This window comes from Lathyrus oleraceus, chromosome 7, assembly GCF_024323335.1.
Source record: "Lathyrus oleraceus cultivar Zhongwan6 chromosome 7, CAAS_Psat_ZW6_1.0, whole genome shotgun sequence".
NCBI lineage: Eukaryota > Viridiplantae > Streptophyta > Magnoliopsida > Fabales > Fabaceae > Lathyrus > Lathyrus oleraceus.
Window position 1 is genome coordinate 177,064,967 of NC_066585.1, and position 24,808 is coordinate 177,089,774.

Consider the following 24,808-nt stretch of genomic DNA (forward strand, 5'->3'; position numbering starts at 1 on the left):
AGGGATCAACTTCTTGTATAAAAAGTCTTTATAAAAAGGTGGTGGTCAGGTGACATGTTCCGTTAAAGTGTTTGTGACGTGGTAAGGATATCAACGATATTATAAACATATATGGATGAAAGAGCTTCTGCTTAAGGGAAACATATAAGTGGATGAACTCACACTTAAGGCGGGGAGACTTTTGTGAACAAGTCTGAGTTAGAAGCCCCTCATTGTTTGAAAAAGTGGAGCTTGAGCCCTTTATAAGTAAGAGGACCTGTATATCTAATGTCTTAAGATTTTAGATGAATATGTGGTGTCTCTATCACTTGCATGGTTGCTCTGATACGATATGGATACCCCCTCATGATCAATCATTGATATCAGTGTCGATGACATGGTAAAAGTGTTAACGTCATTACAAATGCATGTGTATAAAAGAGCTTCTACTTAAGGTGAAATATATTAGTGGATCCCACACTTAAGAAGGAGAGTGTTGTGTATAAGTGTGAGTTATAAGTTCCAAATTGTTTGAAAAAGTGGAGGTTGAATACTATATATGTGAGAGACCTCATAAACCCAATACCATAAGATTTTGGGGGAATATATGATGTCTTTCTCACCTGGTGGTTGCTCTTGACTCAAATTGAATGTCATCTCATGACCCATCAGGGGTATTAGAGCTAATGGTTCAATTAAAGGATCAAATCCTTGTATCGAAAGTCTTATTGATAAGGTGATGCTCAGGATACATGTCCCGTTGAAGTTCTTGTGACGTGGTAATGGTGTCAACGACGATACAAATGTATGAGGATGAAAGAACTTCCGTTTGAGGGGGAATATATAAGTAGATAAACTCACATTTGAGAGAGATATTATTGTGATACAAGTGTGAGTAAAAAATCTCAGATTGCTTGAAATAGTAGAGGTTGATCACTTTATAAGTGAGAGGGCTCATGTACCTAATGTCTTAAGGTTTTGGGTGAATATATGCTGTCTTTCTTAGTTGGTGGTTTCTATTAATCTAATGTGGATACTCCCTTCACTTCCCATCAACGATATCAAAGCCGATGGTTAAACTAAGGAACCAAATCCTTATATCAAAAATCTTTCTGACAAGGTCGTGGCTAGACGACCTGTCCCATTGAAGTGCGTTTGACATGGTAAAGGTATCAATAGAAGTATAAGTGTAGGCGGATAACAAAGCTTCCACTTGAGAGAGCATATAAATGTATAAACTCACAATTGGGTAAGATATTATTGTGATACAAGTGTGAGTTAAAAGTTTCACATTGTTTGGAAAAATGGAGGTTACACACTTTATAAGTGAGATAAACTATATACCTAATGCGTTAAAGTTTTAAGTGAATATGTACTCTCTCTCTCTCTCTCACACACACACACACACACACACACACACACACATACACATCTTGTGTGATACTGTCATACGGTGAACTGACTTTGTGTGTTTTTGCTTTAGAAAGCAAATGTCGCGGATAGCAAGAGTTGCCACCGACTTTTCTTTTATCCAATAAGGAAAGGCGGAAAAGAACAGGAAAAACCTTGATTAGATTTTGGGTTTGGGAGGTACATTATACAAAGGGAAGGTGTTAGCACCCTTTGTATCCATGGTTATCCATGGGCTCTTAATTGCTTAATCACTTATGTTTTTCTTGTCTGAAAAAGTGTTTGAGAACTGTTTAGAAAATGTTTTGAAAAGAGAGTTTAACTTTGTAATGATTCTTGTACGAATGTATACAAAGTATTTATCTCGTTTAATTTTGAAAGCTGTTTAGAAAAATATAACTTGGCAATGATTCTAGTACGAATGTATACCTAGTGGTGATTTTCTAATAGAATGTTTTGCAAAGTGTGAGGTGTGAAAAGTATTTTAAGTTGTGAGTCAGCATTTAAGAGTTATACCTACCCAAGGTCTTTATTGGTATTTCCTGTCCTTAGGAGGGTAAAACTGTCCTTACTATTGAGAAGTAAGTAGTCTTATCCTTTGGATGTAAAGGGACATCGTAGGGTCATCGATTGGTCATTGAAGGCAACATTTGTAAGGATACCTTAGCATTCGAAGGGACGATCATCATTTAACCGTAGGCTACAACGACGGGCCATCGAGGGACAAAATCATATATTCGCAGGCGACATCCGAGGGACTATGATTTATCTTATAGGAACATGATGATTTAATCGAGGGGTCTTTTCTAAGTGTATCCCCTCATTCATGGGACATGACCGTAATACCGTAAGGCAACTAAGAGAGGGCCAAGATCATATATTCAAAGGCAACATTTGTAATCAGTTATGTAATTAGGATGAATCTCCACAAGGGTATCCCACAAATAAAGTGGAATACCTAGCAAGCTCCTTTCTTCGGGAGTATGTGAGCCCTCACAAAATTCAGCAAACAGGTCAGAATACCAAATGGGGTGCGGTCAATAGTTGCACCGAACAAAGGAATCGCAACAGTAATAATGTCAGGCAAATAATACCCAGCTATGATAGAACATGTCAGATGAGCACAGAACAGAATAGAAAAACATCAGCGACTGTCATGTTCGCTACTGCCTCGCCTAGCGAAGGCTTGGCGAACACTCGTTACATGTTCGCTTAGCGATGTACTAGCGAACGGCTGCGGGTTTTGAGTTTAATAACAGTACGATTTCAGCAAGCTCCAAACCCTATGGCATCCATTACAGAAATTACATGGTTAAACATTCAAGATATCCATGCATATTTAAATCCATATGCAAAACCTAAGATATATTTATAAATTCAATCATAATGTCACATGTAAATTGGGAGCATAAAACGGTAGTGATAGTGCAAATCTGTTTGCAATTGAATTGCAACGTTGAATTGGCAGGTCACTCTTAGGGTTGGTGTCAGATTGAGTTGGGTGGAGGTAACCTTTGTGCAGATGAGTTGCCTTCAGGGTTTCCTTTAGGGTTGCTCTGAATTCTCTTGGTTAGCCTCCAGGGTTTGCTCGGTTGCTTCTGTTAGGGTTTCCTTGCTAGGGTTTCTGTCAGTTCGTTTCTGTCCCTTTCTCTGTGTGAAGTTCTGGTATTTATAATAATTTTTGTGACCTGATGGGCTCAGAATGAAGCCCAAAATTTATGGTATTCGCAAGCTTCGCTAGGCGAGTGGTGCAACGAAGGGTTCGCTAGGCGAATGATTTTGCTCGCCTAGCGAGCAAGCCATTTTAAGTCATTTTCTGGATTTGGCCACCTGTGTGCTGGGCCTTTGTTCCTTTAAGATCAACGTCTTTACAAATGAGTTGGAGTGCCTTGAAAAATGTCCTGTACGGTTAACGGGCAAATTTTGGGGTATGACAGCTGCCCTTGTTCAATATTCTTGAACCGAGAGAGTTAGAATGGTATGTACGCCATTCGTGGTCTGGAGGTGGAAGATTATTGAACACTTAGAATGCCCCAAATATTTGCACTTGTTAATTAAAAGTTAGTCTTGATGGAGATGGGCTTAAAGATGCCATCCACAAGGTTTGATGATGAGAGCTTCAGAGTGCGTCGTACATTAGACGATATCTGAAGACCTGGGTGCCATACCGGGTCATACGCTAGACCGTATAGCGAGTCATCCATTAGGCTGTCGACTTTACTGGGGATAAAGGATCAGAATGGGTCATACGCTGCTGGGGATAACAGATCAGAATGGATCATACGCTAGATCGTATCTGAGTTGCAGAATGAGCCGTACGTTAGGCTGTATCTGAGGAAGTAAGAATCAGAATGGATCATACGCTAGATCGTATCTGAGTTGCAGAATGAGCCGTACGTTAGGCTGTATCTGACAAAAAGTAGTCGTACGCTAGACTACACCTCGGAATGTACCGTACGCTAGGTAGTATCTGAGGAAAGAAGATCAGAATGGATCGTACGCTAGATCGTATCTGAGTTGCAGAATGAGCCGTACGTTAGGCTGTATCTGAGGAAGTAAGGATCAAAGTGGATCGTACGCTAGATCGTATCTGAGTTGCAGAATGAGCCGTACGTTAGGCTGTATCTGACAAAAAGTAGTCGTACGCTAGATTACACCTCGGAATGTACCGTACGCTAGGTAGTATCTGAGGAAAGAAGATCAGAATGGATCGTACGCTAGATCGTATCTGAGTTGCAGAATGAGCCGTACGTTAGGCTGTATCTAAGGAAGTAAGGATCAGAATGGATCATACGCTAGATCGTATCTGAGTTGCAGAATGAGCCGTACGTTAGGCTGTATCTGACAAAATAGTAGTCGTACGCTAGACTACACCTCGGAATGTACCGTACGCTAGGTAGTATCTGAGGAATGAAGATCAGAATGGATCGTACGTTAGATCGTATCTGAGTTGCAGAATGAGCCGTACGTTAGGCTGTATCTGACAAAAAGTAGTCGTACGCTAGACTACACCTCGGAATATACCGTACACTAGGTAGTATCTGAGGAAAGAACATCCAAATGGGTCGTACGCTAGACCGTATTGGACTAGTTGAAGGAATCATATGTTGTATATGTTGTATATGTTGTATTTGCAATAAATGTATGGGATGGGCTTAAAGATGCCACCCTTAGGAGGATATCAGAGTGCTTATCAGAATGAATGTATTTGAATCTTGAATTTAATCGATAAAGATGTCCGTCTGAATGGATCTTTATTTTGACTGTATCAGGAGGATAATTAACCTGAAAATAAAGTTAGCTTCATGCCATGTCATGATGCATGAGATGTTTTATGCTTTCGAAAATAAATGCGAACATTGCATGCATGCGTATGCTGTGAAATGATGTAATGAATGAATTATGCGTCTGAAAAGTTTTTCCAGGGGAAAATAAATCCCAATATTCTGGTCGGAGATATTTGTATTGATGACCCTTTCTTAGCCGGGGATACTTGATTTCGGTCTGATGGTAGAAATATCCAACAGAGCCTGGCTGGGGATGGAAGAGATGACCAGTCTGTCTAGTGATGCCAATTTCTTCTGGGGAATAACTGGTTTTTTGCTGGGGAATAGAATTAGCAACCGGATTCATTGGAAAGCATGGTTAGACCTTCTCCTCGATCCTGAAGTCTTTTAGCAATTGCTATTTCCGTTTTATGCATGTATTTTCGGTAAACATCAATCATATTCAAATACATATATTAATTCGAATTAAATCAATGGACGTTTATGCAAACAAAACAGAGAAAGTAAAACAAAAGCATCTTTTTGGAAATAAAATTGTATCGATTTTGAAAGAGGGCCTATAAACATGCAATTTGTGTACAAGGAGACAGAAATCCTAATAAGAGGAGATTGTCAAGAAAACAAAGAAAAAGCTATGAAGAAAAAGTCCTATCGATTTTAATTCCACTACTGTCATTATGTCTTCAAGCCTCTCATCTCCTGCTGTCGGATAGAAGTGATTGGCTTGTTCAGTCCCTTTAACTTGGGTGAAGCTGACCGGGAACGGGACATAGTTATACGCTTTAATCCCTAATTTTTTCCTGGACCGCCTTTTCAGGTTTTCAGTCCACCAGGATACCCTTTTTTTTGCCTAAGCCACCTTTTCAGGTTTTCGACTTGCCGGGTGTACATTTTTATATGTTTATCCCTAATTTTTGCCCGAACCCTTTTGGTTCGCCGAGATGCCCTTACTTTTGCCTAGATACGTCGACCTAACGAGTATCTTTTATGCGTAGTATTTTTTAACTATGTCCGCGTTCACGGGATGTGGGAAGTCTTCGCCATCCATTGTAGCAAGCATCATGGCTCCACCAGAGAATACCTTCCTAACTACAAATGACCCTTCGTATGTGGGAGTCCATTTGCCTCTAGGATCACCTTGTGGTAGAATGATGCGCTTTATCACCAAGTCGCCAATTTGATACACCTGTCTCTTGACTCTTTTATTAAATGCCTGGGTCATGCGCTTCTGATATATCTGTCCATGACAAACAACCGCAAGTCTCTTTTCATCAATCAAATTTATCTGATCGAGTCGAGTCTGAATCCATTCATCTTCATCTAAGCCCGCATCTTTCACAATTCTTAGAGAGGGAATCTGAACTTCCACTGGTAAAACGGCCTCCATTCCGTAGACTAAAGAGAAAGGAGTTGCCCCTGTCGAAGTGCGCACTGAAGTGCGATAACCATGAAGAGCAAAGGGTAACATCTCATGCCAGTCTTTGTATGTTACTGTCATTTTTTGTATGATCTTCTTAATATTCTTATTAGCCGCTTCTACGGCGCCATTCATCTTTGGCCGGTACGGAGAAGAGTTATGGTGTTGTATTTTGAACTGCGTGCAGAGTTCAGTAATCATCTTGTTGTTCAAGTTGGTACCATTATCGGTGATAACTCTTTCAGGGATTCCATATCGACAAATGAGACTATTCTTGATGAACCGGGCCACCACATTCCTGGTGACAGAAGCAAATGAGGCTGCCTCTACCCACTTTGTAAAGTAATCAATAGTAACAAGAATGAAACGATGTCCATTAGAAGCAGTAGGTTTAATCTCTCCAATCATATCAATGCCCCACATTGCAAAGGGCCAAGGGGCTGTCAACACGTTCAAGGGTGCAGGAGGTACATGTACTTTGTCCGCATAGATCTGGCACTTGTGACAAGTTCTGGAGTGATGGTGGCAATCAGCTTCCATGGTAGACCAATAATACCCTGATCTCAGAATCTTCTTGGCCATCGTATGTCCACTAGGATGAGTTCCAAAAATACCGTCATGTATGTCTTCCATAATCTTTTCCGCTTCCCTTTTATCCACACAGCGCAACAAAGTCGAATCATTATTACGTTTGTATAACACTCCATTACTCAAAAAGAATTTAGCGGAGAACCTCCTCATAAATTTTCTGTCATTGATGGATGCCCCTTCAGGGTACTCCTGAGTTTCTAAATATCTTTTTACTTCGTGGAACCAAGGTTTCTCTTCTACTTCGTCAGTATTATAACAATATGCTGGTTCATCTAATCGTTCAACGGTGATCATGGGAGCTTCATCATCCCATCTGACTCTAAACTTAGATGACATGGTAGCCAATGCGTCTGCCAACTGATTCTCTTCTCGTGGAATATGTTCGAATGTAATCTCTTCAAAGTATGGGATTAATGTCAACACCCGCTCTCGATAAGGGATGAGATTCAGATGTTTAGTGTCCCATTCTCCTTTGATCTGACTGATTACTAGGGCTGAGTCTCCGTACACTCTCAAAAACTTGATTCTCAGGTCTATAGCAGCCTTGAGTCCCAAAATACATGCTTCATACTCAGCCATATTGTTGGTACAATCAAAACATAGTCTAGCAGTGAAAGGCGTATGGCAACCCCTAGGAGAAATAATTACCACACCAACACCGTTTCCCAATGCATTAGAAGATCCGTCAAAAACCATAGTCCATCGGGATCCCAGTTCGGGTCCCTCATCTGGTCCAGGTTCTTCATAATCAGTAACAAGCATGACATCCTCATCCGGGAACTCAAAATTCATAGATTGGTAATCATCAACTGCTTGATGAGCCAAATGATCAGCTAACACGCTTCCTTTGATTGCTTTCTGAGTAGTATATTGGATATCGTACTCTGTTAAAATCATCTGCCATCTTGCTATTCTTCCGGAGAGAGCAGGTTTCTCAAATATATATTTGATAGGATCCATCTTAGAAATCAATAAAGTGGTATGATTCAACATATACTGTCTTAGTCGGCGAGCAACCCAAGTCAAAGCACATCAAGTTTTCTCGAGCAATGAGTATCTTGTTTCACAGTCGGTAAACTTTTTGCTAAGGTAGTATATGGCATGCTCTTTTCGACCAGACTCGTCATGTTGCCCCAACACACACCCCATTGAATTTTCTAACACGGTCAAATACATGATTAGAGGTCTTCCTTCAACTGGTGGCATCAGAATTGGAGGTTCTTGGAGATACTTCTTGATTTTGTCAAAAGCTTCTTGACATTCGTCATTCCATATCATCTCTTGATTTTTCCTTAGTAATTTGAAGATGGGTTTGCAGGTAGCAGTCAAATGGGAGATAAATCGGGCAATGTAATTCAAGCGTCCCAAGAAACCTCTGACTTCTTTATCTGTACGGGGAACTGGCATTTCTTGAATAGCTCTCACCTTAGCCGGATCAACCTCAATTCCTTTACCACTGACAATAAAGCCCAAGAGTTTACCGGATCTTACTCCAAAGGTGCATTTATTCGGGTTCAATCTCAACTTGTATTTCTTCAACCTCTCAAACAGTTTGTATAAATGATCGAGATGTTCTTCTTCAGTATGAGATCTGGCTATCATGTCATCCACGTATACCTCTATTTCATGATGGATCATATCATGGAACAAAACCACCATAGCCCGCTGGTATGTTGCCCCTGCATTTTTTAAACCGAATGGCATTACTTTGTAACAGAAAGTGCCCCATTGCGTCACAAACGTAGTTTTCTCCATGTCTTCAGGTGCCATCTTAATCTGGTTATAACCCGAGAATCCATCCATGAATGAGAACACCTCGTGTTGAGCGGTGCTATCTACCAGAACATCAGTGTGCGGAAGTGGAAAGTCGTCTTTGGGACTCGCTTTATTCAAATCTCTGTAATCTACACACATTCGCACCTTACCATCCTTCTTTGGCACTGACACCACATTAGCAACCCATTGAGGATAAGAAGTAACAACCAGAAAACCTGCATCAAATTGTTTCATAACCTCGACCTTGATTTTCTCAGACATTTCAGGACGCATGCGACGAACCTTTTGCTTAACAGGATGACAATCTTCCTTCATTGGCAAACGATGCACTACTATATCAGTATCCAGTCCTGGCATGTCTTCATAAGACCAAGTAAAAATCTCTATATAGTCATGTAACATCTGAATCAATCTTCCTTTGTCACTGTTTTCCAAGCCTGCTCCTATTTTGACTTCTCTCTTGTCTACTTCAGTATCCAAATTTACAGTTTCAATGGATTCCTCATGCGACTGTATAGTCTTTTCTTCTTGCAGTAACAGTCTGGAAAGCTCTCCAGGTACTTCACAATCTTCCTCACTTCCATCCTCGGCTTGGTAGATCGGATTTTCAAAGTCATAATGAACAGTAGCAAAATTATTATCAACAGGATCCAGAGTGGATATGGATCTGCAATTTGTTACGTGAGTGTGTGTAAGAGAGCATAGCTTGTTTAAAAGATGACAGGAAAGATAAAGAGCGCAATATTTGAATGCAAAAAGGTCCATTGATTTATTGAATATGAATATGCTTATGAAAATGACAAAACCTTTAACAAAATTTGATACATTAAAATAGCAATAACAATTACTCCTGACTAAAGGAAATCGGGATAGTGTCTTCAGCCTTCCAATTATTGAGTCCGTCACCAACTGTTGGGAAAATCCAGCTATCCAAGTCGCAATCGCTATCAACATCTTCTACAACATTAGTCTGATCTTTGACTATCTTTTCAGAGCTAAACCCCAGGCCAAGTTTTTCAGACTTGTACGGTACATCAATCAGTTGACCCCAACCAGTATGACCACCATTTCCAACCACGGCTTGAGCGTCTTTCTTCTTCTCGAGCAAGAGAGCCTTCAGCTCCTCCTGTCCCTTGGATAAATTCAAGATCATCTCCTGGAATTGAGCATTCTGAGCCTGGAGATCTTTGACAGTTTGTTCGAGAGCCATCTTTCTGTTTAGAAGGAAGACTGTGAGAACATTGATCCTTTAGAATACCTGTTATGCAATGTTATGTTATGCTGTGCAATGTATGAAATGTTTTCAAGGATTTTTGGAATTTAACTTTGCGTAAACCACCAAAAAGGTGAAGCAATGAGGTTTAGGATCGAAGAATTGGAATAGAACTCTCATCATATCTTCTTTGAAACCAGTGGTAACCAAATTGAGAAGAGAACCATGTTTCTTGATGAACTGAGCATGATCAGGAAGCTCTGACACTAAATCCCTGAGTTGAGGAGAGATCGCTACAAGATTGATCCGGATGGTTTTCCTGGGAGCCATAGCCTTACAAAACAGAGCAAAGTTAAATCCCTAAGTCCTTGAAATGGTTAGTACAATGCCATATGTTATGATGTTAAGTAAATAACCAACACAAGCAAGTCACACAACAATCATTCCTAAGTTTTGAGGCTTGCATGAGTTCCATAGGTAAGTACCCTCCCCACTGAAGTTTGGTTGGTTCAACCTGTCCTAGAATAGTAACCGGGTTCTAAAAGGATCTCCAATCATTGACCTTCCCTTAAGTCCACTTCAGTGCAACACCAAGTGGTTGACCAAAGCTTCCCTAAAGTCCAATCTCAAAGAGTGTAGTATCGAGTCTCAACCAACCCCAGTCGGAACCGAAGTCAGTTATCTCACTACTTTCTAATGGTTAGGATAAGTCAATTAGGGTTCTAAAGGTCTGGTTAACACTTTGATGACACCACGCGGACGCCAAATTTTTCCTCAAGTAAACATGAGGAACATCAGGACATCCAAAGTGTCACATTAACCGTAGCCATTATTTTAACCATTCCAGTATACGCCGGATAGTCGCGATGATCTCTTGCTACTTACCTAAGGTACACTAGATCCAGGTGTAGGATCTTTCACTCAAGCATAAAATACCCAAGCAATCCCTTAAAAGTAAATCAGACAATTCAAATAAGTGATCTTGTTTTTTAAGGCAACCTCTCTTTTTAAAAGTTATTCCCCAGCAGAGTCGCCAGTTCTGTCATACGGTGAACTAACTTTGTGTGTTTTTGCTTTGGAAAGCAAATGTCGCGGATAGCAAGAGTCGCCACCGACTTTTCTTTTATCCAATAAGGAAAGGCGGAAAAGAACAGGAAAAACCTTGATTAGATTTTGGGTTCGGGAGGTACATTATACAAAGGGAAGGTGTTAGCATCCTTTGTATCCATGGTTATCCATGGGCTCTTAATTGCTTAATCACTTATGTTTTTCTTGTCTGAAAAAGTGTTTGAGAACTGTTTAGAAAATGTTTTGAAAAGAGAGTTTAACTTTGTAATGATTCTTGTACGAATGTATATAAAGTATTTATCTCGTTTAATTTTGAAAGCTATTTAGAAAAATATAACTTGGCAATGATTCTAGTACGAATGTATACCAAGTGGTGATTTTCTAATAGAATGTTTTGCAAAGTGTGAGGTGTGAAAAGTATTTTAAGTTGTGAGTCAGCATTTAAGAGTTATACCTACCCAAGGTCTTTATTGGTATTTCCTGTCCTTAGGAGGGTAAAACTGTCCTTACTATTGAGAAGTAAGTAGTCTTATCCTTTGGATGTAAAGGGACATCGTAGGGTCATCGATTGGTCATTGAAGGCAACATTTGTAAGGATACCTTAGCATTCGAAGGGACGATCATCATTTAACCGTAGGCTACAACGACGAGCCATCGAGGGACAAAATCATATATTCGCAGGCGACATCCGAGGGACTATGATTTATCTTATAGGGACATGATGATTTAATCGAGGGGTCTTTGCTAAGTGTATCCCCACATTCATGGGACATGACCGTAATACCGTAAGGCAACTAAGAGAGGGCCAAGATCATATATTCAAAGGCAACATTTGTAATCAGTTATGTAATTAGGATGAATCTCCAGAAGGGTATCCCGCAAATAAAGTGGAATACCTAGCAAACTCCTTTCTTCGGGAGTATGTGAGCCCTCACAAAATTCAGCAAACAGGTCAGAATACCAAATGGGGTGCGGTCAATAGTTGCACCGAACAAAGGAATCGCAACAGTAATAATGTCAGGCAAATAATACCCAGCTATGATAGAACATGTCAGATGAGCACAGAACAGAATAGAAAAACATCAGCGACTGTCATGTTCGCTACTGCCTCGCCTAGCGAAGGCTTGGCGAACACTCGCTACATGTTCGCTTAGCGATGTACTAGCGAACGACTGCGGGTTTTGAGTTTAATAACAGTACGATTTCAGCAAGCTCCAAACCCTATGGCATCTATTACAGAAATTACATGGTTAAACATTCAAGATATCCATGCATATTTAAATCCATATGCAAAACCTAAGATATATTTATAAATTCAATCATAATGTCACATGTAAATTGGGAGCATAAAGCGGTAGTGATAGTGCAAACCTGTTTGCAATTGAATTGCAACGTTGAATTGGCAGGTCACTCTTAGGGTTGGTGTCGGATTGAGTTGGGCGGAGGTAACCTTTGTGCAGATGAGTTGCCTTCAGGGTTTCCTTTAGGGTTACTCTGAATTCTCTTGGTTAGCCTCCAGGGTTTGCTCGGTTGCTTCTGTTAGGGTTTCCTTGTTAGGGTTTCTGTCCGTCCGTTTCTGTCCCTTTCTCTGTGTGAAGTTCTGGTATTTATAATAATTTTTGTGACCTGATGGGCTCAGAATGAAGCCCAAAATTTCTGGTATTCGCAAGCTTCGCTAGGCGAGTGGTGCAGCGAAGGGTTCGCTAGGCGAATGATTTTGCTCGCCTAGCGAGCAAGCCATTTAAAGTCATTTTCTGGATTTGGCCACCTGTGTGCTGGGTCTTTGTTCCTTTAAGATCAACGTCTTGAAAAATGAGTTGGAGTGCCTTGAAAATGTCCTGTACGGTTAACGGGCAAATTTTGGGGTATGACAGATACTCTTGATCCAATACGGATGCTCGTCTTTTGACCCATCATTCTATTCTTTAGTCACAAATATTTGTCTCCTATATTATAATTATTCTTATTTTCATTTAAAGGATAATATTTCAATTAAATAATTGATTACTGACAAACACTATTTTCATGTATAAAAAATTAACTTAATTAATCGATTAAAACAAACAATTGTCCTATTTATGAATTATATCTTTCAATGATATTTTTAAGAAGTCATTTGTAAAGAATAATTTAAAATAAAAAAATGACATATAAAAGAAGACAAAACATAATAAAATATGTAAAAGGTTTTTAACAAAAAAATGTTAAAAATAAAAAATAAAATAGAGCGTACGTGAAATAAAATGTAATTTTTTTAAACAATTGAGTATAGGTGCATAAAATTAGATGAGCTTGCTATGATCATTCTGGTTGTCATTTATTTTCTCAATTTCTTTTTTGAAACTAAAAATCAAATACGATTTAAAAATCCAAAAAGGGTTCAACATACACCACTTTAAGTGATTTATGTTTTATGGATAGCCCTCTTAGCTAGGTTTAGGTCACAATATTATTTGACATACTAATGTGACTAATAGATCCAATCCGAAAACTCTAAGGTTTGAGAGACCAGTCTTCCCAAATGTGTACGGTCCTTATAATTTTCATTTTTTATATCCATAATGGAACTCTCTTTCTTCCTCCTATGTTCAACATAATTGCTCGACCTCACTATGTTCACCAGCTCCAAGTAGTCTGATTAAGTATGCACTTCCATCGGTCCTTGTTCTTATGTTATTTTTATAGCATTAAGCACCCCTTATGCTTCCGCCTCTATGGGATTTAGACACCCCTTCATACTCCAAGTGGTGTAACCGATAATATTGCCTTTCTTCTCCCTGAACCAAGTTCCTAAGTTCCAAACTCCTTCTATCGTTAGATTCCCATCCGTGTTGATGGGGATGCTCTTGTGCTTCGAGGTTTGTTGGTTTTGATTTTTTTTACATCCATACTACTATTTTTTTTGTGTGTTTCATTGTTCTTACCTCATTGCATGTCAGACTTATGCTTAGTCTCAATGTAGTTCACTCATTTGAAAATGTTTGTTTTTTCTTTTTGCATATCTCTCTTATGCTTATATCCTATATTCGGTTGAGTTTGTTTATCGAGAGTTTTCATTGCGCATGCATGTCTCTGCTTTGGCTATACTTTTTGATGGTAATACTTTTAGTTGTTTGATTTTTCCTTTGCGAGGTGTACACATCTTTGCTCGCTCACTTTCTCCAAGGTTTATGAGCATTGTTATTGGGGGTAGCCTTAGTTCCAGATATTTTACAAATGAGCCAGATAATGTTGTTATGGTTGGTGTTCTTCAATTTCTCAGTATCTTTCTGCTTTTAGGTGATGATATGCTTGAAAATATTGTAGCTTTCTGCACTTTTCTCTAGATGGTTATCATTAAGGATAAAAGCTTTGATTTCCTGGTTGGAATGGTGTTGATGGATGGTTCCAACTTTGTCAAGATTCTCCGGGGTATTAGTAAGTTGCAAAATCCCTTTACCTTTGATTTTTTTTGTGGTTTTTGAAATTGCACTGCAATCGATATCGTGATTTTGATGTTCTGTCAATTATTTAATCTGTGTATTTCTAATTTGATTTATTGCATTTGTATTATCTGTTTATATTTTGCATTTTGTTAAGAGTCCCACATTGGACAATATATGGCCTGAACATGAGTTTATAAGTGGGGGCAACCCTCACTCTACCAACCGGTTTTGTAGGGTTGAGTTAGGCCCAATCACACATTCTTAACATGGTATTAGAGTCTTGTTTAAGATCCGGTGGGCCACCTACTATAGTTTCCGCTATCGAGCCACCCACCATTTATTTCCACGCTCCAGATGTCCAATCCTGGGCGTGAGGGGGTGTGTTAAGAGTCCCACATTGGACAATATATGGCCTGAACATGAGTTTATAAGTGGGGGCAGCCCTCACTCTACCAACCGGTTTTGTAGGGTTGAGTTAGGCCCAATCACACATTCTTAACACATTTAATCCATTTAATCCATTAGATTTGGGTCCATATAAATGTGTTTTAGTCTTTTTATAATTTAATACAAGTCAAAATATTGAGTGTTACTTGAATCTCAAGTTAGACGTCTTAAATCAAGGTTTTTGAAAGTCTTGATTCGAATCAGACATGATGTGATTTGAACCACAAACTTGCTTGGAAGTTAAGAATTTGCCTCTGTCAGTCTGATTCAAATAAGCGAAGTTTGTGATTCAAAACATAGTACTTCCTGTCTCGAATCACATGATTGGTGATTCGAATCAAAGTCATCCAAATTTATTTAAAACTAAGTGTGATTTGAATCACACATTGCTTGACTTGAATCAAGTAACTAGAAACAAACTTTTTCACTTCACTACCTTTGATTCACTTCATTCTTTCTTTGATTAAAATCATAATAACCCATGATTTGACTCAAATAACATTGTTCTTTCCCATCTTTTTGTGACTCACTGATAGCACATAGTTAAACCCTTTTAGTTGTCTCTCTTAAAGCGTGATGAAAAAATTGATGTCAAAAGTTGGTGTCACATATTGGTGATCACATTTATGAGAGAAGCTCATTGATAAGCCATTGAATCTTTTTGAGTTGCAAACCCATAAAATTCATCAAAACCCAACCTTTCTTTGTCAATAATCTTGAGAGAAACCATGAAAAGATTTTTTCAATCACCAACAAGCTATCTCCAAAATTCAAACTTGTGAGAAATATCCTAGAATGTTGAGAGTGTGAGAATTATACAATTGTGTTGTCTAAGATTCTTTAGATACTATTCATAATATTCAACCTTATAACAAGAAACCATTGTTATGGGTCTCAAATCTAAAGATTGAGCGTGAGAGATAAATTCAAGGTACATTAGGAAATCTAATGTTTTTGTATGAAGTTTTGTTGTTTGTATCAGGATAAAGAATCATTTCTTGTTCATTGTTGGTTGATGCTTATAAAGCAAGAGAAGAGTTTTCTTTATACTCCAACGAAGACTTTGGTGGATCTGAGTAAAGGTTACCACAAAACAAACTTGGGAGTTGTCCTCATTCAATGATAGAACAATCGCTCAGGCAAGTCTTTGTTAGATATGAGTAAAGGAGGATACATAATTGAAACTTGGAGTAGTTCAATGGATTTATCAAGTTTGGTGGATCAAGATCAATGAAGATCTTGAATGTTAGTAGTTGAGTAATATGCATCAATAGGAATCATTATTGTTTTAGATCCATGTTGGCTAAAACATTGAGCTGTTAGTGTTTGGTTTGATGATAATTAATTATACAAAGATACTTGTATCTTTAACCTTAAAAATAGTGGAATACATTACCGTTTACGATGGTGAAAATCATCGAAGAGTGGAGTAGGCATAATGAGGAAGAATTTATGAACTACTATATATCCGGTGTACAATTTTCTACCCCTATCTCTTTAGTTTTTCTGCATTATATAATTATGATTAGGCATAATTCATCATCAAAATGTCATCTAGAATTAGATCTTGCTTATAATGTTTTAACATATAAGTGTAGGTATATGATGCATTTAATTTGATGGATATTCATCTCTTGAATTAAGCTTGTATTGACTCTAAGTCTTTGGATTTAAATTGCTTGTGAAAGAAACTTCAAGATTATTTGAGTTAATGATATTATTTGAATACTTATTTCTATGATAATAAGGAAACATATGACACTGAATCCATTAACGTCATTTTCCTAAAGTTAATGACATTTGTTTTTGAATTCAAGTTTTTCTAAGGGGATCAGTCTATTTAACCCCCCTTCTGGACATTTTCATATCTACATTCTCACCCAACAGTTTTCCTTCTGGTACTTCTTATGCTCATTTTTGATGTGGCTTCTATTATGGACCGTTGTTTGGGTGGTCAATCTACTTGAGGCCCTATTAAGGCATGCCTTGCTCTTGGAATTGGTGATTAGTAATGTTGTATCCTTGATGGTAAGTAGCTTTGTGAATATCTTTATTCTTCCTTTTATTGTTGTCTTTATACGTTTTTTCCCCGATGGGAAATTCTTTTGACACCCAGTTCCCTTTTTAATATCTATGTTAGCATTCTAATCCGTAGCTGTCAGTATATTAATAAAAGAATGAGTTGGATCTATATCCAGTCTTTTATCTTTCTACTTATTCTTCCTTTTTTGCCGAATTAATGTGTATTGCCACCCGTTCTTGTTAGTTTGATTTTATTTGTAGGATTGGTCATAATCCTGACAATTGGTGAAAGTCTACTGGACTTTTTGGCCATCAATGCTACCAAGTAATTGTTTATCATATCTATTGTTGATGTTGTTTTTGTTGTTTGTAAAGTTAGAGTTGGATTATGTCTATTATGGATTTTTTCATTTTTTATTTTAGTGGGAGCCTTCTCCCCCTAGGTTATTTGCATATATGATAATTACATTAATGTCAATCTGACATATGTGGAAGATAACGTTATTTCTAGCCCACTAGATGTTGTAAAAAATGTTTAAAACATTCTTTATAATGTCTTTTTCTCTTGTTTAGATATTGTTCCATAACCATTTTTTAATTAGCTAAGTATTTGTATTGTCAAACTTTATATTAAGCCTAGAGCCAAACCATTTTTATCCCACTCACACTACTTGAAGGTATGATCTATGGTTTCCTCCTAAGCAAGGCAGAAGGGGAAAAAGATAGGACAATTCATGCCTCTCTTAGAAAGTTTGCTTCTAACTGGAATAACCTCGTTCCATATTCTCCAGGGTAAAGCTTTATCTTAGGTTGGATTTGTGTGTCCCAAAAAGTTTTCCAAACTCTACAAATCTCAACTTGGTTGGAGGTCTCTGTTTATTTATACCCTTTTGCTTCTGAAACCAATGGTACCTAGTTTTGATTGATTATACACCACTTTTACTACCAATTCATATAATAACATCTTCCCTTTAAGACCGACCTATATGGACTAGAAGGGTTCTCTCCTTATCATAGGGAATTAAGTGCTCATCAATAACTGGGATATTCCACTAATCATTACCCTGCTCAATTAGGTCCCTAGCGCAAAGCACTTTGGGATCTAAAGACTTCCAAGTTAGGAATTTAAACCGTCCTTGATAGGGTAACCAATGGCCATCCCAAAGGTTAGTAGATTTCCCATCACCAATCCTCTAGCAACACCCGTTCATAAGGTTTTCCTTCGCATGCATCAAACTTCTCCAAATAAAGCTATCCCCCTTTTTCTGCTTAGCCTTATGGATAGTGGTATTCGGGAAATACACAACCTTAATGAATTTTTAGATTAGAGTATCCTCTTTGATCATGATTCTCCAAGCCTATTTAGCCATAAGGGCTTAATTAAAACTTCCCATATCCCTGAAGCCAAGACCTCCTCTTTATTTGCCTTTTGAAAATATTGGTCCAACTAGTACACAAAATTCTTCTTTAATACCTAGTGGAACCCCACCAATAATTTCTTAGGATTTGATCAATATCCTGACAAATGTTCTCTGGGAGCTTGAAAACACTATAACATATGTGGAAATTTCTTGAGCTATGACCTTAATGAGGACATACTTTCCAGTATAGGATAACTTATTCTCTTTCCACCCATTAACCTTCCTCTTTATCATATCAATTATGAAGTTGAAATCTCTTCTTCTAGATCTTCCAACATGTGTGGGGAGGCCCAGGTAGTATCCCATACTACTAGTGATGGTGAATGGCATACATTTACTGATTTTTCTTTTAGTGTCTTTAAGAACCATCTTACTGAAAGTCATAGCAAACTTTAGGTAGTTTATGAATTGACCTGAATTATTCTGATAAAGCTCAAAAATTTCTCAGATCACCTTGACTTCCTCCTCCTTACCCCTACAAAAAATTAGCCTGCCATCAACAAAAAAATAAGTGTGATGGCATGGGGGCTCTTTAGCCATAGTAAGACCTTGCCTTTGACAATTATTGATGAGGCTGGATAGGACCTAAACACAAATGATGAAGAGGTAAAGGGAAAGATGATCCCCTTGTCTTATTCCTTTTTGAGGTGTTTGCTACCATTAACAATAAAGGGAAAGAAGACTATGTTGTTGCTACCATTAATAATAGTAGAATATGAAACAATATAAACACATTGAACAATGGTTTTAACCAAACCATTTGAGAAATCCATAACTTTAACGGTGTTATCATAAGCCTTAGCCATATCAGGTTTAAACCCTGCATAACCCTTTTTATTACTATTATTTTTCCTTAGATAATGGAAAGACTCATAGGCTATGATAATATTATATGTGATTAATCTATCAGGTATAAAGACACTTTGGGATTGGATGATGATATTGTCAAGAATATGTTTGGTTCTATTAGCAATAGTTTTAGTTATTATTTTAAAGGTAACATTGCATAAGGAAATGAGCCTGAAATCACCAGGGGTAGTAGGGTTCTTAACTTTAGGCATATGACAAATATACGTAAGATTGAGATTAGAGACCTTGTCATTGTGATTCAGAATATTGAGAGAGAGAGAGAGAAAGAGAGAGAGAGAGATCTTTACCTACAATATCATAGTAATGTTGGTAGAAGTAGGTTGGGAGACCGTCTGGCCCCCGAGATTAAGTACCTTTCAATTGCTTGATACTATGCTAACCTCATCATAAGATAAACCCTTTTAGAGGTCTCTTTGTGTGTCTATAGCCAGTCTGTTAGCTACCACATCATAAATATGTTGTTGAACTTGTTCAATATCATCAACTTGGTTGTAGGATATTCCATCCTCCCCTCGAATTTGGTGGATGTGATTTTTAGTTTTTTTTATGACAGTCCTTTTGATGGAAATATCTAGTATTTTTATCCCTATATTCGAGCCAAACACTTTTGGCTATTTGGCTTCACCAAGTCTCTTCAATCTTGATTTTTCATCTAGATCTCTCTCATTCTTCAGAATTTCTTGAATATTGATGCTACTTGGGATCTAGTTTCTATGCTTAGTTAAATGATCCTAAGCAAGCCTGCAGTTCTTAGTATCATTGCCAAATTCGTTGTGACCCCAAATGTAAAGGGCGTTGAGAGTAGTCTTCAACTTAGATATCTGGTCCACTGTAGTGTTGATCCATGTGTCTATAACAATTTTTATACTTTTCTCATCAGCGACCCATATTTTTTAAAACATGTTTTTAGTTTCTTCTTCCTAAAAGTAATGTACCTGCTGCCGCATCTCGAAAAATACGATCCTTTGCGAAGGCGTTTGCGCGCTTGCAGTAAAATGATTCGAAGAGAGTCACCATATAACTCTATTCATTGCAAAGAAGGAAAGGGAAAATATTAATAAAATCCTTAAGAGAAAATGAAGATGATCGTCGCAATCAAATTCAGATTCGGGAGTCGATTATGCAAAAGGAAGGTATTAACACCTCTCACGTCCGTTGTACTTAATGGAGACCTTTTAGTTAAACTTGCGATTGAATGTTAACTGTCGTTAATTGTTTTCTTCTACTTATTGAGCGAGAAAAAAGAAAGAAAAGATTTTTTTGAGTTTTTTTTTTAATTATTGTGCCTGACAAGATTTCAAAATCCTGCTCCTATGTATCTCCAAGTGCGATGGAGAACTCAAGGCTACATAGTTCATTGTAGCAAAGAACTGTTTGTTGATTGCTTTTAAAGAGTGATACTTTAAACATATCAAGTAGTTAAACACTTGCTTGCTACTTGCTCCTAGAGGCGGAGACCTTTGTTTGTTACACGTTGGTATGGATAAAACATACTCGTTTCTGAAAAGGTCTTTGAAATTCCGCTAGGGTGAAAAACAAGTTTGATTGTTTGGTTTGTTTAGATTGTGTTTTTTTTAGACAAATGAAGAATGTTTGGTGAGAACAGAATATGAGCCTCGAGACCAATCACTACAAAATAATGGATAAATTGCTAATGTTATAAAAGTGTTATAATGGCGTTTACAACAACCACAATTTACGAAAATGGCCACAATCTGCCGCTAGACAAATAATGGCGGGTTCATATTAACTGCAGTAATAGGCTTAAGTGTAAAATGGGGTTCATTATTCGTAAATATTAGCGATTTAAACCGATGCAAATAACATTACTTTTGTAAAATAGTAATAGAAAATTCAGGCAATTATAACCGCCATACTTTTCAAAATTTTCAATAAAAAAAGTTATCCATCTATAGCTGAACATGATGTGGTCATATTATGAATCACCTGAATTGGTCTTGAAAATTGAGATCTTGAAAATTGAGTATGATTTAAAATCTCTGTCAGAAGAAAATATTAAGCATGAGTAATACTTAATATTTAGTAACCAAATAAAATAATAATAATTAAATATTGATTCTCACAAAATATATAGATAGAAGTATCCAGACTTACACTTTAGCAAACATACTAACTTACCAATGACATAGAAGTTGTTTTGCCTAAAAAAGATACATTACAATTCAAAATTCTAACCACTTAAATGACCTTGGCTTGTAGGTCATAATTCATCATTCATCATAAAAGAAACAATACAAGGAGAATTGGTAAGGAGAATTGGCGTATGATCTATAAAAACTGAAATAAAACTAATAATTTTTTCCCAATGGAACAAACCCCTTAAGTTGTCAACCATAAATATATGCCCATTACCTACTTCATCTCAGATCCACCAGCTGAATAAATGGCTTTTTGCAACTCTGTTTGAATAAAATATTAAGAACAATAAAAATGTAAATGTATATAATCATTGAAAGATGAAAAAGCTTGAATACAATACCAAACATTATCTGGGTCGTCACTGGGGTCGCAAAGAGGAGGTTTAGTTCCTGCATCGCGGCTTAAGTAACAACTATTGTCATAAGGTTTTTTCCATACTGCAATATACCCGACTTTTTTCAAAAACTTCCATTAGAGTCGAGTCCTAAGATTAAACATCACTTGAGACAACAAAACCCAAAATTACATTACACTCATCATGGTTATGAAAACATTTCTTAGTAATAATTAGTTGAACAAACTCCAATAGCTTATTGACTGTTCAAGCAAGTTGAAGAAAATTATAGAACGAAAGAATACTGAAATTCAATAATACCATAGCTAAAAAGCTTCAATAAATTCAATCTAAATGGAAACTTGTTTCAACTATACTTTCCCATTGTTCTTCAAAAGCTTCTTCGTGTTTATAAACCGATTAGGCAGCCTAAACAAATTACCCTCTTGCAGCATCCTATTAAACTTATGCTTATGCTTTGTGAACCTGTCATCCAAAAAATCATGTCAACTATAATATCATTGTTGTTGGTACTAGAAACTAGCTGAGTAATATTATTGTAGCATGAGATAATACAAGTAACACCACATATGTAAAATACTATCATGGATTCAATAACATATAACATGAAAATATAAATTATATTGCCACAAATTAAATAACATATGACATGAAAATAGAACCTGTTGGCATGAGCCACTATTTTGTCCTATTTGAGAAATCAAAGCTCCAACAATAATAAGGTTAATAAGATATTATCTTACATGAAATACAAACAAAAGGCAAAACCATAGAAGGAAATTGAATAATAGGTAGAACATGGAGGGTTGCACTCTATTGGTTTAAAATTGAAGGACTTTAGTATGTTAGACTCCATCTTTATAGTATGTTTTATAACTGTAAAAACAACTCTCTAAACATTAGAAGCTACATCAATGTTTGTTAGTAAATATCTTAACATACATGTATGTGACATTAATCAAAGTTCAAATTAAACCTAGTCAATAGTGTTCTAATTAGGGGTGGCAAAATGGATGGATTGGATGGATATGGATTAGATCGTTAATGGATAAATCAAAACAATTCATTAGTTGATTAACAATCCACTAAAAATTTCTTAAAAATATTCAATTCAATCCATCCATTAAGAATAAAATCCATCCAATATCATATTTTTAGTGGATGGGATATCCATCCATTTTCTTTTAAATAAAATCATTTTTTTTTAGAAAAAGATTAATATTTTGTATTTTAATGAAAAAAAATCTATTTTTTTCGAGAAAAATCAATTTTTTGTTTGGGAAAAAAATATATTTTTGTATTTAGGAAAAAAATAATTTAAAAATCATTTTCTTTTTATTTTCGAAAAAAATAATTTTTTTTATATTCGTAAAAAATAACTTTTTCGAAAATAAAATCAAAATTTTGTATTTTCCAAAAAACGATTTTTAAATTTTTGGGAAAAATCGCTTTTTTGTATTTTAAAAAAAATCAATATTTTTTCGAAAAAAAATTAATTTTGTATTTTTTTTTTAATATTTGAAAATTTTTATTTTTCTAAAATTAGATAAAAAAAATTCATTGGATCATTAAAATGTGTTGGATGGATTGGATCAATCCATGCTTATAAATGGATGAATTTAATTCAATCAATTAACTTAGTTTTTATGTAATTGATGAATTGGATGAATTTTTTGGTAGATGAATTGAATGAATTTTGTCTTAGTAAACACGTCATAGAAAAACAATTTCAAACACAATAGAAAAAAGACAAACTATCATAGAAGTATTATATAAAATATTTTAACAATAGTTAAAGATGAAAAATATTCTCTAAATGAGTAATACTAATAATAGTATTGAGATTAATTACTATACACTGTCAGTGTAAAATGTTTTACACCGTCGGTTCATCATCATCACCCGTTTGTATTACTTTATATATTTTTAAAATAAAAGTCAAACTTCTTTTAATATCCAACGTCTATAATTAAGTGATGATGTAAAACCCTTTTACACCGACGGTGTATTTCAATTAATCTCAATAGTATTAGCAAAAGTAATAACAAACTTCGCTTTTACCTTCGATTTCAGAAATATCCCAAATAATTGAATATTTTATCCAAAAAAGAATGATTTGTAACTATATAGAAATTCAAATCTTGATTAAAAAATGCAAGGGCCCTAATAATAACAATCATAAAAAGGGGAAAAAGACACCAAACTAGGTAATCAAAAGGGGAAAAAAGAAAAGAGGAAAGAATCTGCCTCGAATTGAGGTTGGGTTTTTCAATTACAAATTGTAGGTGTGAGGGTTTGTTATTAGGATTTTTTAATGGTTATAAGAAAACATAGTTAATTGCATTTGTGTGTTCACTTGAGGTATGAGAGTTTCAAAGTAACTAAAATAAATAAAAAAGGTAAAAATATTTGAACAGATATAATAAAAAATTAAAATAGTTCAAAAAATAGAATAAAATATTAAAATGTTAAGCACGTTAAAATTGGCGGTTAAAACCGCCATAATACACGTGTCCCAATTTTTTTTTACCAATTATAATGGTTGTTTGAAAAAACGTTGTAACGAAACCGCCGCAATTTATGCAGTTTTTAGTAGTGAATTATTTGGGATTTTACTATAATGTTAGACTTCAATAATCCTTTTTTCATTCAATGTACTTGTGAAATTTGTTTAATGGACACTGAATATTCAATAAGAACGAAACGTGGGCCTCAAAATCAATTGTCCAAAGGTTCTACTGAAATGATAGACTGCAACGCTTCCTCTTTTTATCCAAGTTTGTATTAAGTATTGAGAATAAATGACTAACCCAAGACATGTGCCTCAAGACTGATCATTCAAGGATTCAGGAAATGCGAGACTCCAATAATCCTACAATTTCACATTTGTTAAGAAAAATCTTTTAGTTGCTATGTTTAATTGGGAAAAGATTTGAATCGAGCGTAGGACGTACTTGACGTTGGATCAAACACTCGTGTTGGTGAAAATGGTTTGAAATGAAGTTGAAGTCGATGGTGAAAATGATTTGACTTGGGAAAACTGCTTGACGTTGGATCAAACACTATTTTTGTTCTTTTTGAAAGTGATTGATTTTACGTAATAAGAACAAAATAAAGGAAAGTGGTAAAATTATTACACGTCATGAGAATGGGCGTACATTTTGTCGAATATGGATATAATAAATCGATTAAACTACAAGCCCATTAAACAAGTAAACAAGTGAATGATCATTTAAGCAATTAATTAAAAATTGATTAAATTAATTAATTTAGCTAATAAAAATTAATAAGCAATTATAATTAATCTTAATTAACATAATAAATTAACTAAAACAATATTTACTTAATTGATTAAATGTAAACAATG

General features: G+C 36.2%; 1 long non-coding RNA gene across 1 annotated transcript; it reads left to right on the forward strand.

The window, feature by feature from the left end:
- The first annotated feature begins 13,175 nt into the window (after positions 1–13,175).
- Positions 13,176–16,132, forward strand: LOC127102452 (uncharacterized). The gene is made up of 3 exons (XR_007794711.1): positions 13,176–13,980; positions 14,068–14,158; positions 15,578–16,132. It is a non-coding gene; the product is annotated as an uncharacterized LOC127102452 (long non-coding RNA).
- Positions 16,133–24,808: the final 8,676 nt, after the last annotated feature.